This window comes from Leucoraja erinacea, chromosome 11 (assembly GCF_028641065.1).
Source record: "Leucoraja erinacea ecotype New England chromosome 11, Leri_hhj_1, whole genome shotgun sequence".
Classification (NCBI taxonomy): Eukaryota; Metazoa; Chordata; class Chondrichthyes; order Rajiformes; family Rajidae; genus Leucoraja; species Leucoraja erinaceus.
The window spans coordinates 56,313,762-56,328,050 of NC_073387.1; the positions used below are offsets into that span (position 1 = coordinate 56,313,762).

Below are 14,289 nucleotides of genomic sequence, written 5' to 3' on the forward strand. Positions count from 1 at the left end.
AGTAGGCCATTCGGCCCTTCGAGCCAGTGCCACCATTCAATGTGATCATGGCCGATCATCCCCAATCAGTACCCCGTTCCTGCCTTCTCCCCGTATCCCCTGACTCCGCTATTTTTAAGAGCCCTATCTTGCTCTCTCTTGAAAGAATTCTCTCCAGAGAACCGGCCTCCACCGCCCTCTGAGGCAGAGAATTTCACAGACTCACCACTCTCTGTGAGAAAAAGTGTTTCCTCGTCTCCGATCTAAATTGTTTACTCCTTATTTTTAAAGGGTCGAGGCTGATATGGGGGGGGGGGGGAGACAGGTGGGAGGGGGGGGGCTGGGGGGGGGGGGGGGGGGGGGGGGGGGATGGGGTGGGGGGGGGGGGGGGTGGTGGGGTGGGGGGATGGGAAGAAGAAAGGAAGAGGTAGAGACAGTGGGCTGTGGGTGAGCTGGGAAGGGGAGGGGAAAGAGGGAGAAAGCAGGGACTACCTGAAATTGGAGAAGTCAATGTTCATACCGCTGGGGTGTAAACTGCCCAAGCGAAATATGAGGTGCTGCTCCTCCAAATTGTGGTGACATTACGGGGAACAGAATGTGAGCAGGAGGGAGGTACAGATAGACACAAAACGCTGGAGCAACTCAGCGGGTTTGGCAGCATCTCTGGAGACAAGGAATGGGCGACGTTTCGGGTCGAGACTAGCAGATGCTGGTTTGAACCGAAGATTGCCGCAAAAAGCTGGAGTAACTGGGTGTCCTTTTCTCCAGAGATGCTGCCTGACCCGCTGAGTTCATCCAACTTTGTTGTGTCTATCTTCTGGAGAAGATATACGAAGTGCTGGAGTAGCTCAGCGGGTCAGGCAGCATCTCAGTAGAACGTGGATAGGCAGTGTTTCGTGTCAGCCCGATCAGGACGTCAGTCTCAAGGTTCCACCTCGTTTTGTAAACCAGCGTCTCCCCTTCTTTGTTCAAGAAGGAACTGCAGATGCTGGAAAATCGAAGGTACACAAAATTGCTGGAGAAACTCAGCGGGTGCAGCAGCATCTATGGAGCGAAGGAAATAGGCGACGTTTCGGGCCGAAACCCTTCCCCTTCTTTGTGTCGGCATCTCTGAAGGACAGGGGTAGGTCTCATCAGTTTGAAGAATGGTCCCAACTCTTAATTCTACCTATCCACGTTCTCCACAGATGCTGCCTGACCCGCTGAGTTACTCCAGCACTCTGTGAAACGTCACCTATCCATGTTCTCCACAGATGCTGCCTGACCCGCTGAGTTATGATGCAGCAGCATCTATGGAGCTAACTCTGGAAATAGGCAACTTTTCAGATGCTGAAATCCTGAGTTCTGGAAAAAGGTCACCTATCCATTTTCTCCACAAATGCTGCCTGACCCGGTTTCGGCCCGAAACTCTTGCCTCATTTCCTTAGTTCTCCATAGATGCTGCCTGACCCGCTGAGTTACTCCAGCACTCTGTGAAACGTCACCTATCCATGTTCTCCACAGATGCTGCCTGGCCCGCTCTGTGTCTGAACTTTGAGTCTTGCTGTGTTCAGCCCCCCCCTCCCCAAGTTTGGATCTTCTCGATAATGCGGCACGGTGGCGCAGCGGTAGAGTTGCTGCCTCACAGCACCAGAGACCCGGTTTTGCTGTCTGTGTGGAGTTTGCATGTTCTCCCTGTGACCTCGTGGGTTTCCTTCCACATCCCAAAGACGTGCAGGTTTGTTGTGTAATTGGCCCTCTGTAAATTGAGTTTAGAGTAGGGGGTGGATGAGAAAGTGGGATAGCATAGAGCGAGATTGAAGGGGTGATCGTTGGTCAGCGTGGACTCAGTGGGTTGAAGGAAGTTTCCGTGACGTATCACAAACACGTGCGCGCGTGTTCTGGGCGGCACGGTGGCGCAGCAGTAGAGCTACTGCCTCACGGCGCCAGAGTCCCAGGTTTGATCCCATGACCTGCGACGTTCTTCCCGTGACCTGCGCGGGTTTTCTCCGGGTGCTCCGGTTTGCTCCCACACTACAAAGAGGTTTCCAGGTTAATTGGCTTTGGTAAACGATTGTAAATTGTCCCTGGTGCGTTTGTGAGAGTGCTCGTGCCACGCGGTGATCGCTGGTCGGCGCCGACACAAGTGCCCGTCTCCGAGCTGTATCTCTAAAGGAAACACACACCAACGCTAATATCCGCACACACACGCAAGGGAGTGTGAGGTTGCTGGGCCAGCCAAGAAGGCAGTAAGATTAGCCCCGACTTCATGCAATGGGGACGAAAGCTGGAGGTGAAAAGCGTTTAGTTTAGTTTTAGTTTAGAGACACAGCACGTAAACAGGCCCTTCGGCCCACCGAGTCCGCACCGACCAGCGATCCCCGCACACTAACACTATCCTACACACACAAGGGGCAATGTATGTAAGAAAGTACTGGTTTAAATCGAAGGTAGACACAAAGTGCTGGAGTAACTCAGCGGGACAGGCAGCATCTCTGGAGAGAAGGAATGGGTGACGTTTCGGGTCGAGACCCTTCTTCAGACTGAATCAGTCAATTTTTTATAAATAAATCCGAAACGTCACCCATTCCTTCTCCCCCGAGATGCTGCCTCACCCGCTGAGTTACTCCAGCTTTTTGTGTCTACTTAGGGATAATATACATTTATACTGAGCCCATTAACCTATAAAACTGAACAGCCTTGGTGTGTGGGAGGAAACCATAGATCTCGGATAAAACCCACGCGGGTCACGGGGAGAAGGTACAAACTCCATACAGAGAGCACCCGTAGTCGGGATCGAACCCGGGTCTCTGGCGATGTGCGCCACCGTGTCACCCCAGGTTCATAGCAAAAGGATTTGAGTCTAGGAGCAGGGAGGTTCTACTGCAGTTGTACAGGGTCTTGGTGAGACCACACCTGGAGTATTGCGTACAGTTTTGGTCTCCTAATCTGAGGAAAGACATTCTTGCCGTAGAGGGAGTACAGAGAAGGTTCACCAGACTGATTCCTGGGGTGTCAGGACTTTCATATGAAGAAAGACTGGATAGACTCGGCTTGTACTCGCTAGAATTTAAAAGATTGAGGAGGGATCTTATAGAAACTTACAAAATTCTTAAGGGGTTGGACAGGCTAGATGCAGGAAGATTGTTCCCGATGTTGGGGAAGTCCAGAACTAGGGGGTCACACATTTTAAGGATAAGGGGGAAATCATTTAGGACCGAGATGAGAAAAACATTTTCCACACAGAGTGTGGTGAATCTGTGGAATTCTCTGCCACAGAAGGTAGTTGAGGCCACACAGTTCATTGGCTATATTTAAGAGGGAGTTAGATGTGGCCCTTGTGGCTAAAGAGATCAGGGGGTATGGAGAGAAGGCAGGTACAGGATACTGAGTGGGATGATCAGCCATGATCGTATTGAATGGCGGTGCAGGCTCGAAGGACCGAATGGCCTCTACTCCTGCACCTATTTTCTATGTTTCTATGCTTCTAGGTTCTGAGGTCACAAAGGCCAACATAGAGCAGGTAGTAAAATCCTCGCAGCCAGCGTAGAGTAAAATTTACATTGTGAAACGACACGATTATTCGCCCGCTGTCTTTTCAATTATTTCCTCATTTCTGACACTGCGATTAGCGTACGATGCACTATCTATCCGTCAACTTCAAAAGAAATAATTACTGTTCGAATGGCCTCTTTCTTCCCAAATTAATTTGTTATAAATAGATCTAACTAATCATGGATAAGTGGGATTTTCATTCCTTTGAAATATGAACATCTTCGGAATAGTGAGAGTGCTAATTATTTCCTCGGGATATTGGGCGCAAAGTCAGGCAATTATCAGAGGTAGACAAGAGTGCTGGAGAAACTCAGCGGGAGCAGCAGCATCTATGGAGCGAAGGAAATAGGTAACGTTTCGGGTCGAAACCCTACCGGGTTTCGGCCCGAAACGTTGCCTATTTCCTTCGCTCCATAGATGCTGCTGCACCATAACTCAGCGGGCCGAAATTCGGGCCGAAACCCTTCTTCAGGCAATTAGCAGGCGACTGAACCAATCCTACCACAACTAGAGAACAGTGCGGAATGGCCATAGACCTCGTTGGACTATCTTTGATCGGACATTATTTTCTGGAGCGCAGAAGGTTAAGGGGGGACTTGATAGAGGTCTTTAAGGTGTGGTAAATTGGATTAGTAAGTATGCAGATGATACCAAGATAGGGGGTGTTGTGGATAATGAAGAGGATTTCCAAAGTCTACAGAGTGATTTAGGTCATTTGGAAAAATGGGTTGAAAGATGGCAGATGGAGTTTAATGCTGATAAATGTGAGGTGCTACACCTTGGCAGGACAAATCAAAATAGGACGTACATGGTAAATGGTAGGGAATTGAAGAATACAGTTGAACAGAGGGATCTGGGTATAACCGTGCATAGTTCCTTAGGTGGAATCTCATTAGATAGGGTGGTAAAGAAGCTTTTGGTATTAGCCTTTATAAATCAGAGCATTGAGTATAGAAGCTGGGGATGTAATGTTAAAATTGTACAAGGCATTGGTGAGACCAAATCTGGAGTATGGTGTACAATTTTTGGTCGCCCGATTATAGAAGGATGTCAACAAAATAGAGAGAGTACAGAGGAGATTAACTAGAATGTTGCCTGGGTTTCAACAACTAAGTTACAGAGATAGGTTGAATAAGTTAGGTCTTTATTCTCTGGAGCGCAGAAGGTTAAGGGGGGACTTGATACAGGTCTTTAAAATGATGAGAGGGATAGACAGAGTTGATGTGGACAAGCTTTTCCCATTGAGAATAGGGAAGATTCAAACAAGAGGACATGACTTCAGAATTAAGGGACCGAAGTTTAGGGGTAATATGAGGGGGAACTTCTTTACTCAGAGAGTGGTAGCGGTGTGGAATGAGCTTCCAGTGGAAGTGGTGGAGGCAGGTTCGTTGGTATCATTTAAAAATAAATTGGATAGGCATATGGATGAGAAGGGAATGGATGGGTTATGGTATGAGTGCAGGCAGGTGGGACTAAGGGAAAAAAGTTGTTCGGCACGGACTTGTAGGGCCGAGATGGCCTGTTTCCGTGGTGTAACTGTTATATAGTTATATGGTTATATGACATGTTAAATGGTCAGCTCGCCATAGACTACAAGACCTACACCAAACCCAAACCAATTAGGAGCTGACGAGGGCATTCGATCCAATTTGTGATCCCAGCTACAAAAGACAGACGTGTACAGCAATTCGTTCTTCCCCCGCACAATTAAAGCATGGAATAATCTCCACCCAACTATAGTTACCCAACCAGATGCAACTACATTTAAAGTAGCTCTTTCTTCCCAATAACCCTTTCTGGCTTAAGCCCTCCCTTCACCACCTCCAGTTTAAATTCCATTTGGAATATTTTGGAGAAACCAAGAACCAAGAACACCACTGAACTTTATCATGCACTTTATGCACATTAAGTTTAAGAAAGAACTGCAGATGCTGGAAAAAATCGAAGGTAGACAAAAATGCTGGAGGAACTCAGCGGATGAGGCAGCATCTATGGAGCGAAGGAATTTAGTTCAGTTTAGTTTATTGTCACGCGTACCGAAGCTTTTGTTGCGTGCTAACCAGTCGGCAGAAAGACAATACGTGATTACAATCGAGTCATTTACAGTGCACAGATACAGGATAAGGGAATAACGTTTAGTACAGGGTAAAGCCAGCAAAGTCTGATCAAAGATAGTCTGAGGGTCAACAATGAGGTGGACAGCACTGCTCTCTGGTTGATGATGGATGTTTCAGTTGCCTGATATTCCTTTTCTCGTTCCCTTTGTCCTGTGTCTGTACACAGTGGACGGCTCGATTGTAATCACGTATTGTCTTTCCGCTGACTGGTTAGCAGGCAACAAAAGCTTTTCACTGTACCTCGGTACACGTGACAATAGGGGTCTTAAGGGGTTGGACGGGCTAGATGCAGGAAGATTGCTCCCGATGTTGGGGACGTCCAGGACAAGGGGTCACAGCTTAAGGATAATGGGGAAATCCTTTTAAATACGAGATGAGAAGAACTTTTTTCACACAGAGAGTGGTGAATCTCTGGAACTCTCTGCCACAGAGGGTAGTCGAGGCCACAGTTCATTGGCTATATTTAAGAGGGAGTTAGATGTGGCCCTTGTGGCTAAAGGGATCAGAGGGTATGGAGAGAAGGCAGGTACGGGATACTGAGTTGGATGATCAGCCATGATCATATTGAATGGCGAATGGTGCAGGCTCGAAGGGCTGAATGGCCTCTACTCCTGCACCTATTTTCTAATGTTTCTATGTAATAGACTGATCTGAATGATGTAAATATGGCCGTACAAATAATGCAGCCCTGATTAACATTTCCAGATTTACCCTTCACGTTTAATTGCACGGGCACTCTGAGATCTGAACCTACGTTGAGCTCCTCGTGTGTAACTCATTCTGGGCGGCACGGTGGCACAGGGGTAGAGTTGCTGCCTCACGGCGCCAGAGACCCGGGTTCGATCCCGACTACGGGCGCTGTCTGTACGGGGTTTGTATGTTCTCCCCGTGACCCCGTGGGTTTTCTCCGGGTGCTCCGGATTCCTCCCGCACTCCAAAGGCGTTCAGGTTTGTATGTTAATTGGCTTCCGTATAAACAAAAATTGCCGCTAGTGTGTGTGGGTTGGTGGCACGACCGATGTCGCAGCGCCCTCTGCAGTCCCTTTGTCTCTGTTTATTTTATTGTCCTGTTGAGGGTACAGTTTGTGGTGGGTTTTTGACTGTGTATGTGTGGGGGGCGGGGGAAACTTTTAGATCTCTTCCCTGTACGGGGACCTGACCTTTTCCCTGTCGGGTCTCCGTTGCCGTTGGGACCTAGCACCGTGGAGCGGCCTCCAGCTGGAACGACAGCTCAAGTCACGGAGCCTGCGGAGCTGCGGACCTACCATCGTGGAGCTGGCCGGCTTCGGAGCGCGGAGAGCTGCGGTGGCGCGCTGCTGCAACCCGACTCCGGTGGATGGTGACACCGGGGGCTCGCGGGTCCCCGGTGGGAGACCGCTTTGCAGGGTACCGGGAGCGGCGACTTATCCCGCTCGAATTGCGGGGTTGAGAGTGACCTGGAGCGGGGCCTTACATCGCCCGGCGCGGCTTTAAATGGCCGCGGGACTTGCTAGCGCCTGCCGGGGGCTTTGACTTTGACTTCGGGAGAGGAATAGAGAGCAGGGGAGAGACAAGACTTTGCCTTCCATCACAGTGAGGTGCAGATTCACTGTGATGGATGTTTGTGTAAATTGTGTTAAGTGTGTGTCTTGGTTCTTTTCTTGTACGACTGCAGAAACCAAATTTCGTTTGAACTTCATGTGAGGTTCAAATGACAAATAAACAGCATTGTGTTGTATTGTATTGCTGTGTGTGTAGGATAGTGTTAGTGTAGGGGTGATCGCTGGTCGGCGCGGACTCGGTGGGCCGAAGGGCTTGTTTCTACGCTGTATCTCTAAACTGAGCTAATCTCGTCTATATTCAGAAGGGCCCTTCACCAACAATCTCAGTGTGACATGGGAAAAAATAACTAAGTAGAAGGCGTTTGATCTTTCCGTGAGACCTGACTCATGGAAACTGCAAAGGTCTTCAAATGTAATCAGCTTTTATGCTCATAAATCCACTTGGAATCAGCAGGGCTGGTTGTGAAGCCACAGTGACAACATTTATGACTCTACTCATTTTGTTTATGAGTTTTTACTGTGCCCCACAGATTGGCTGGTGGTGGCGAGAGGGACCTTGTATACACATTAGAGTCGTGTTGTCTATGACATTGGGAAGGAAGGAGCGTGTGTGTTTAGTTTGGACAATAGACAATAGACAATGGGTGCAGGAGTAGGCCATTCGGCCCTTCGAGCCAGCACCGCCATTCAATGTGATCATGGCTGATCATCCCCAATCAGTACCCCGTTCCTGCCTTCTCCCCATATCCCCTGACTCTGCTATCTTTAAGAGCCCTAGCTCTAGATCTAGCTCTCTCTTGAAAGTATCTAGAGAACCGGCCTCCACCGCCCTCTGAGGCAGAGAATTCCACAGACTCACAACTCGCTGTGAGAAAAAGTGTTTCCTCGTCTCCGTTCTAGATGGCTTACCCCTTATTCTTGAACTGTGTGGCCCCTGGTTCTGGACTCCCCCAACATCGGGAACATGTTTCCTGCTTCTAGCGTGTCCAAACCCTTAACAATCTTATATGTTTCAATAAGATACCCATCTCATCCTTCTAAACTCCAGAGTGTACAAGCCCAGCTGCTCCATTCTAACAACATGACAGTCCCGCCATCCCGGGAATCAACCTTGTGAACCTACGCTGCACTCCGTCAATAACAATAGATACAGCTTGGAGACAGGCTCTTTGATCCACTGTGTCGGCCCCGTACACTAGAACTCTAATACACACACCAGGGACAATCTTTTACCGAAACCAATCAACCTACAAACCTGTACGTCTTTGGAGCGTGGGAGGAAACTGAAGTACACAGAGAAACCCCACGCAGGTCACGGGGAGAACGTACAAACTCTGTACAGACAGCACCCGTAGTCAGGATCGAACCTGGGTCTCTGGCGCCGTGAGGCTGTAATTTGGGTTTGTAGGTTAAACGGCCTCTGTAAATTGCCCCTAGTGTGTGTAGGCAGTGAATGAGAAAGTGGGATAATAGCCCTGTCCCATGTAACGAGTTCATTCCAGGAGCTCTCCCGAGTTTAAAAAAAAATCAAACTCCTGGTAAGCACGGAGAATGAACGTAGCGGGTACGTCGGAGCTCGGGGACGTCTCTTAGCTGCTCGTAACGCTAAGGGCAGGTACTCGGGAAGACTCGCTAACGGCAGGTAAGCACGGGAAGACTCGTGAAGATTTTTCAACATGATGAAAAATGTCCACGAGAGCCCCGAGTACCGACGAGCGGCCATTACCGTAAATCTCCGAGTTCGAATCAGGGCAAACTCGTGGGGAGAGCTCATGGAATGAACTCGTACCTTGGGACAGCAGTTTAACTAAGAACTGGTGTGAACGGGTGATCGATGGTTAGCATGGACTGGGTGGGACGAAGGGCCTGTTCCTATGCCGTATCTTTCACTCATTCATTCAATCTTGCAGGAGCTGCCACTGCCCGATTCCCCTGGTACATGATAACGAAAGGGCACTTCACGGAAAAATTCATTCCAAGGACTAAGAGTTGAAGGTTACGAGAAAAGATCAGTGTTGAGAACGATAAAAACACAATGGTCTCCACTTAGAATTAATCTCGGCGGAAAATGGCTGTGCTTTCAGAGAGTGCATGATCACATTTTGATCACACCATTTATCACCAAACCTTTCAATTATTCACGGAAACACACACACAGGTTGGAACAGAACTGAATCCTCCCTGAATATCTTCCCTATAAGATTTGGGTCAGAGGTAGACAGATTCTTGATTGGTACGGGTGTCGGGGGTTGTGGGGAGAAGGCGGGAGACTGGGGTTAGGAGGGAGAGATAGATCAGCCACGATTGAATGGCGGAGTGGACTTGATGGTCCGAATATAACCATATAACCATATAACAATTACAGCACGGAAACAGGCCATCGCGACCCTTCTAGTCCGTGCCGAACACGTATTCTCCCCTAGTCCCATCTACCTGCACTCAGACCATAACCCTCCATTCCTTTCCCGTCCATATAACTATCCAATTTATTTTTAAATGATAAAATCCTCCACCACCTTCACTGGAAGCTCATTCCACACGAATAAAGAAGTTCCCCCTCATGTTACCCCTAAACTTCTGTCCCTTAATTCTCGTCATGTCCCCTTGTTTGAATCTTCCCTACTCTCAGTGGGAAAAGCTTATCCACATCAACTCTGTCTATCCCTCTCATCATTTTAAAGACCTCTATCAAGTCCCCCCTTAACCTTCTGCGCTCCAAAGAATAAAGCCCTAACTTGTTCAACCTTTTTCTGTAACTTAGTTGCTGAATGGCCTCATTCTGCTCCTATCACTTATGACCTTATGATTGAATGAAGAGAAAAAAAGCCACAACCTCCAGAAGGAACCACTTTCTCGTCTTTGCTCAATTATTCTGACATACGGCTCACACTCCTCCGTGGATTGTCACCTTGTCGTGGTGGAGAAGCTTGTGTGGACCTGAGATCCTGAGAGCGATGCCGTCTGGAGCTGTCGATGCTCCTGGTAGGGCCACCCATGGCGGTAAGGTGGAGGGGGAGGTCTCTGACAAAGAGCCAATCCAACCAAGACCTCAACGGTGGAACAGGCGGAGGACATGGAAACATAGAAGCATAGAAAATAGGTGGAGGAGTAGGCCATTCGGCCCTTCGAGCCTGCACCGCCATTCAATATGATCATGGCTGATCATCCAACTCAGTATCCTGTACCTGCCTTCTCTCCATACCCCCTGATCCCTTTAGCCACAAGGGCCACATCTAACTCCCTCTTAAATATAGCCAATGAACCGTGGCCTCAATTACCTTCTGTGGCAGAGAATTCCACAGATTCACCACTCTTATCCTTAAACTATGACCCCTTGTTCTGGACTTCCCCAACATCGGGATCAATCTTCCTGCATCTAGCCTGTCCAACCCTTTAAGAATTTTGTAAGTATCTATACGATCCGCCCTCAATCTTCTAAATTCTAGCGAGTACAAGCCGAGTCTCTCCAGTCTTTCTTCATATGAAAGTCCTGACATCCCAGGAATCAGTCTGGTGAACCTTCTCTGTACTCCCTCTATGGCAAGAATGACGATGGCTGACCTTAGTGGAGCTAATGTCACCACGGCTGGGAAGGCGGATGAAGGTTGCCGCAGAAAAGGGTCTCCGGTCGTCTTGGACTCCACGCCACTGGATCCTGACTCAGATCTGTCAAGGACCGTGGGGTGGCTGTCTGTGCACCAGTCTCCCCACGTTAAACAAAGTCACGCACGGGCGCCTTCCATGAGAGGACAGTCATACTGGTTTCGACTGACCACCGATGATGACAACTCACATCAAATGGAGATGAGATCTATTTGCTCCAAGACTTTATATGTGATAGGAGCAGAATTAGGCCATTCGGCCCGTCAAGTCCACTCCTCCATTCAATCACGGCTGATCCATTTTAATCATGCATCGTCTTTCGGCTGACTGGTTAGCACGCAACAAAAGGTACAAATTTAGAAGATTGAGGGGGGTTCTCATAGAAACTTACAAAATTCTTAAGGGGCTGGACAGGCTAGATGCAGGAAGATTGTTCCCGATGTTGGGGAAGTCCAGAACAAGGGGTCACAGTTTAAGGATAAGGGGGAAATCTTTTAGGACCGAGATGAGAAAATCATTTTTCACACAGAGAGAGGTGGTGTGTGTGGGGGGGGGTGGTGTGTGTGGGGTCGTGTGTGTGGGGGTGGTGTGTGGGTTGTGTGGGGGGGGGGGGGGGGGTGTGGGTGGGGGGGGTAAGGGGGGAAAACCGTTTCGGTCGCCTCCCCCGTGGCCTAACAACAAGGATCGGTGTGGCCTTTGCCGGAGACGCGCCCGGAGCTTCAGTGGCGGGCGCAGCGTGGACTCTCGTTGTGGAGCGGGTGAGCCCTCGCTGGGGCTCGTTGGAGGGGAGCGCTCCGTTTCGCTGGCCCGGGGCAGCCGGCAGCCGGCAGCCTGAAGCCGCGCGCGGTCTGCACAGCTCCAGCTGGCGCGGCGTCTACAGCCCGGGATCCCTCGTGGGGGACCCGGGAGAAGAAGGAGCTTCCACCGCCGGCCCGTGGCCAACTACCGCGGGCTCGGTGTGGACTCACCATCACCCCTGAAGGGGAGCTTTGACCGCCGGCCCTGCAGTCTGCGGTGCTTCTGGCTGCGGCGCGAATTTTAAATCTTCGATCGCCGGCCTGTGGCCTACACCAGCCTGAAGCCGCGGTCCCCGGTGGGGAAGAGCCGATCCTGGACTGACTCTGGACTCTGGTCCCGACCACGGGGGGAAATGGAGGAGGACCGGCCAAATTTTGTGCCTTCCACCACAGTGGTGAATGCTGCGGTGGATGTTTGCGTTAAATTTTTATTGTGTATTGTGTGTTCTTTCTCATTGTATCGCTGCTGACAAATTCATTTCACTGTGACGAATAAACCCGTATTGTATTGTATTGCATTGCAATTCTCTTCAAATAAAGTGAACATTGGTGGAAAAGGCAACTAATTAAGGAAACACAACAAGAGCAATTTATTCACAAGCGCCGCCTGTTATTCTCCATCAGAGGGATTAGTTTGTATCTAGTTCCATGTCTAATTGTGTGCCGAGGTTCATTGAAAGCTGCTCCCAAGAGCCAACAATGCAAGGAAGTCACTAATCGCAATGAAACTATTAAAACGCCTTCCAATGTCCCCTCTCCCTGCCCAGTCCCCGGGAGCACTCACGCTACCTAGCAACCACCAATTCACCATTCTCTCTCCTCTTCACCAAGGCTATTTTGCCTGCTCCACCTTGGCAGTCTTGCAGATTTCCCCTTTGTTTCTGAAAGTGCAGATTTTTTTTTTTTTTTTTTTCCCCCCCCTCTAACGGGATCGTTTCTTTGTGAGGGTTTTTTGAAAAGGGAGCGTGCAGCTTTGTTTCAGGGGTGTTTACCGAGACAATTGCACACACAGCCGACCACCAGATGCGTCCTTCAAAGAGAAAGCCTTTAACCGTAGGCCCAAAGCAATCCCACACGTATATATTTGGGAGGAAAAAAAACCCGACTGTATTTCAAAAAACACCGACCGCACGTCGTACACAAAGACTCTCCCTTCACTGGTTGTTCACTGTAAAAGTCAAGGTCCTTTTTGTATCTTCACATCCATAATCTTTTTTTTCTCTCCAGCTAATGTATGACACAGAAATCAATAAATATCCGAGGCTTGCAATGAAAGGCCGGGCATGCGAGAGAGAACTGTGCAATCGAAGAGCCGAGAGACACTGGATTTTTGTGTGTGGGAAGGAACTGCAGATGCTGGTTTACACCGAAGATAGACGCAAAACGCTGGAGTAACTCGGTGGGACGGGCGGCATCTCTGGAGAGAAGGAATGGGTGACAATAGACAGAATATTGTCTATTGCAGAAGTAGGCTATTTGGCCCTTCGAGCCAGCACCGCCATTCAATGTGATCATGGCTGATCATCCCCAATCAGTACCCCGTTCCTGCCTTCTCAAGAAATTCAGCGGGTCAGGCAGCGTCTCTGGGGAAGGCACAAAGTGCTGGAATAGCTCAGCGGGTCAGGCAGGGTTAGCACGCAAGGATCGGCAGCTTTTCGCCGCACCTCGTTACGAGTGACGATAAACTAAACCGAACTGAACTGATCTCTGGGGAACATAAGGTAGACAAAAATGCTGGAGAAACTCAGCGGGTGAGGCAGCATCGATGGAGCGAAGGAAATAGGCGACTTTTCGGGTCAATAGACAATAGACAATAGGTGCAGGAGTTGGCCATTCGGCCCTTCAAGCCAGTACCACCATTCAATGTGATCATGGCTGATCATCCCCAATCAGTACCCCGTTCCTGCCTTCTCCCCTGACTCCGCTATTTTTAAGAGCCCTATCTAGCTCTCTCTTGAAAGCACCTAGAGAACTGGCCTCCACCGCCCTCTGGGGCAGAGAATTCCACAGACTCACCACTCTCTGTGAGAAAAAGTGTTTCCTCATCTCCGTTCTAAACGGCTTACCCCTTATTCTTGAACTGTGGCCCCTGGTTCTGGAAAACCTGGTCACCCATTCCTTCTCTCCAGAGATGATGCCAGTCCCGCTGAGCTACTCCAGAATTTTGTGTCTATACACTGGATTCTTTGTGATCTTAAATGGCCATAAGGTCATAAGTGATGGGAGCAGAATTAGGCCATTTGGCCCATCAAGTCTTCAATCATGGCTGATCTATCTCTCCCTCCTAACCCCATTCTCCTGCCTTCTCCCCATAACCCCCCCACACACCTGTCCTAATCAAGAATATATCTATCCCTGCCTTAAAAACATCCACTGACTTGGCCTCCACAGCCATCTGTGGCAAAGAATTCCACAGATTCACCACCCTCTGACTAAAGAAATTTCTCCTCATCTCCTTCCAAAAGGAACGTCCTTTAATTCTAAGGCTGTGACCTCTGATCCTAGACTCTCCCACCAGTGGAAACATCCTCTCCACATCTACTCTATCCAGGATTTTCGCTATTCTGTATGGTTAAATGTCCCCCCTCATTCTTCGAAACTCCAGCGAGTACAGGCCCAGTGCCGTCAAACGCTCATCATAGGCTAACCCACTTGTACCTGGGATCATTCTTGTAAACCTCCTCTGGATCCTCTCCAGGGCCAGCATATCCTTCCTCA

At 49.3% G+C, this 14,289-nt stretch overlaps 1 protein-coding gene across 1 annotated transcript in view; it reads right to left on the reverse strand.

Annotated features, from left to right (window-relative positions):
- The window catches only part of LOC129701385 (teneurin-2-like), a 372,354-nt gene that overhangs the window by 215,592 nt on the left and 142,473 nt on the right, over positions 1-14,289 (reverse strand). The gene's annotated exons all lie outside the window — the stretch shown is intronic.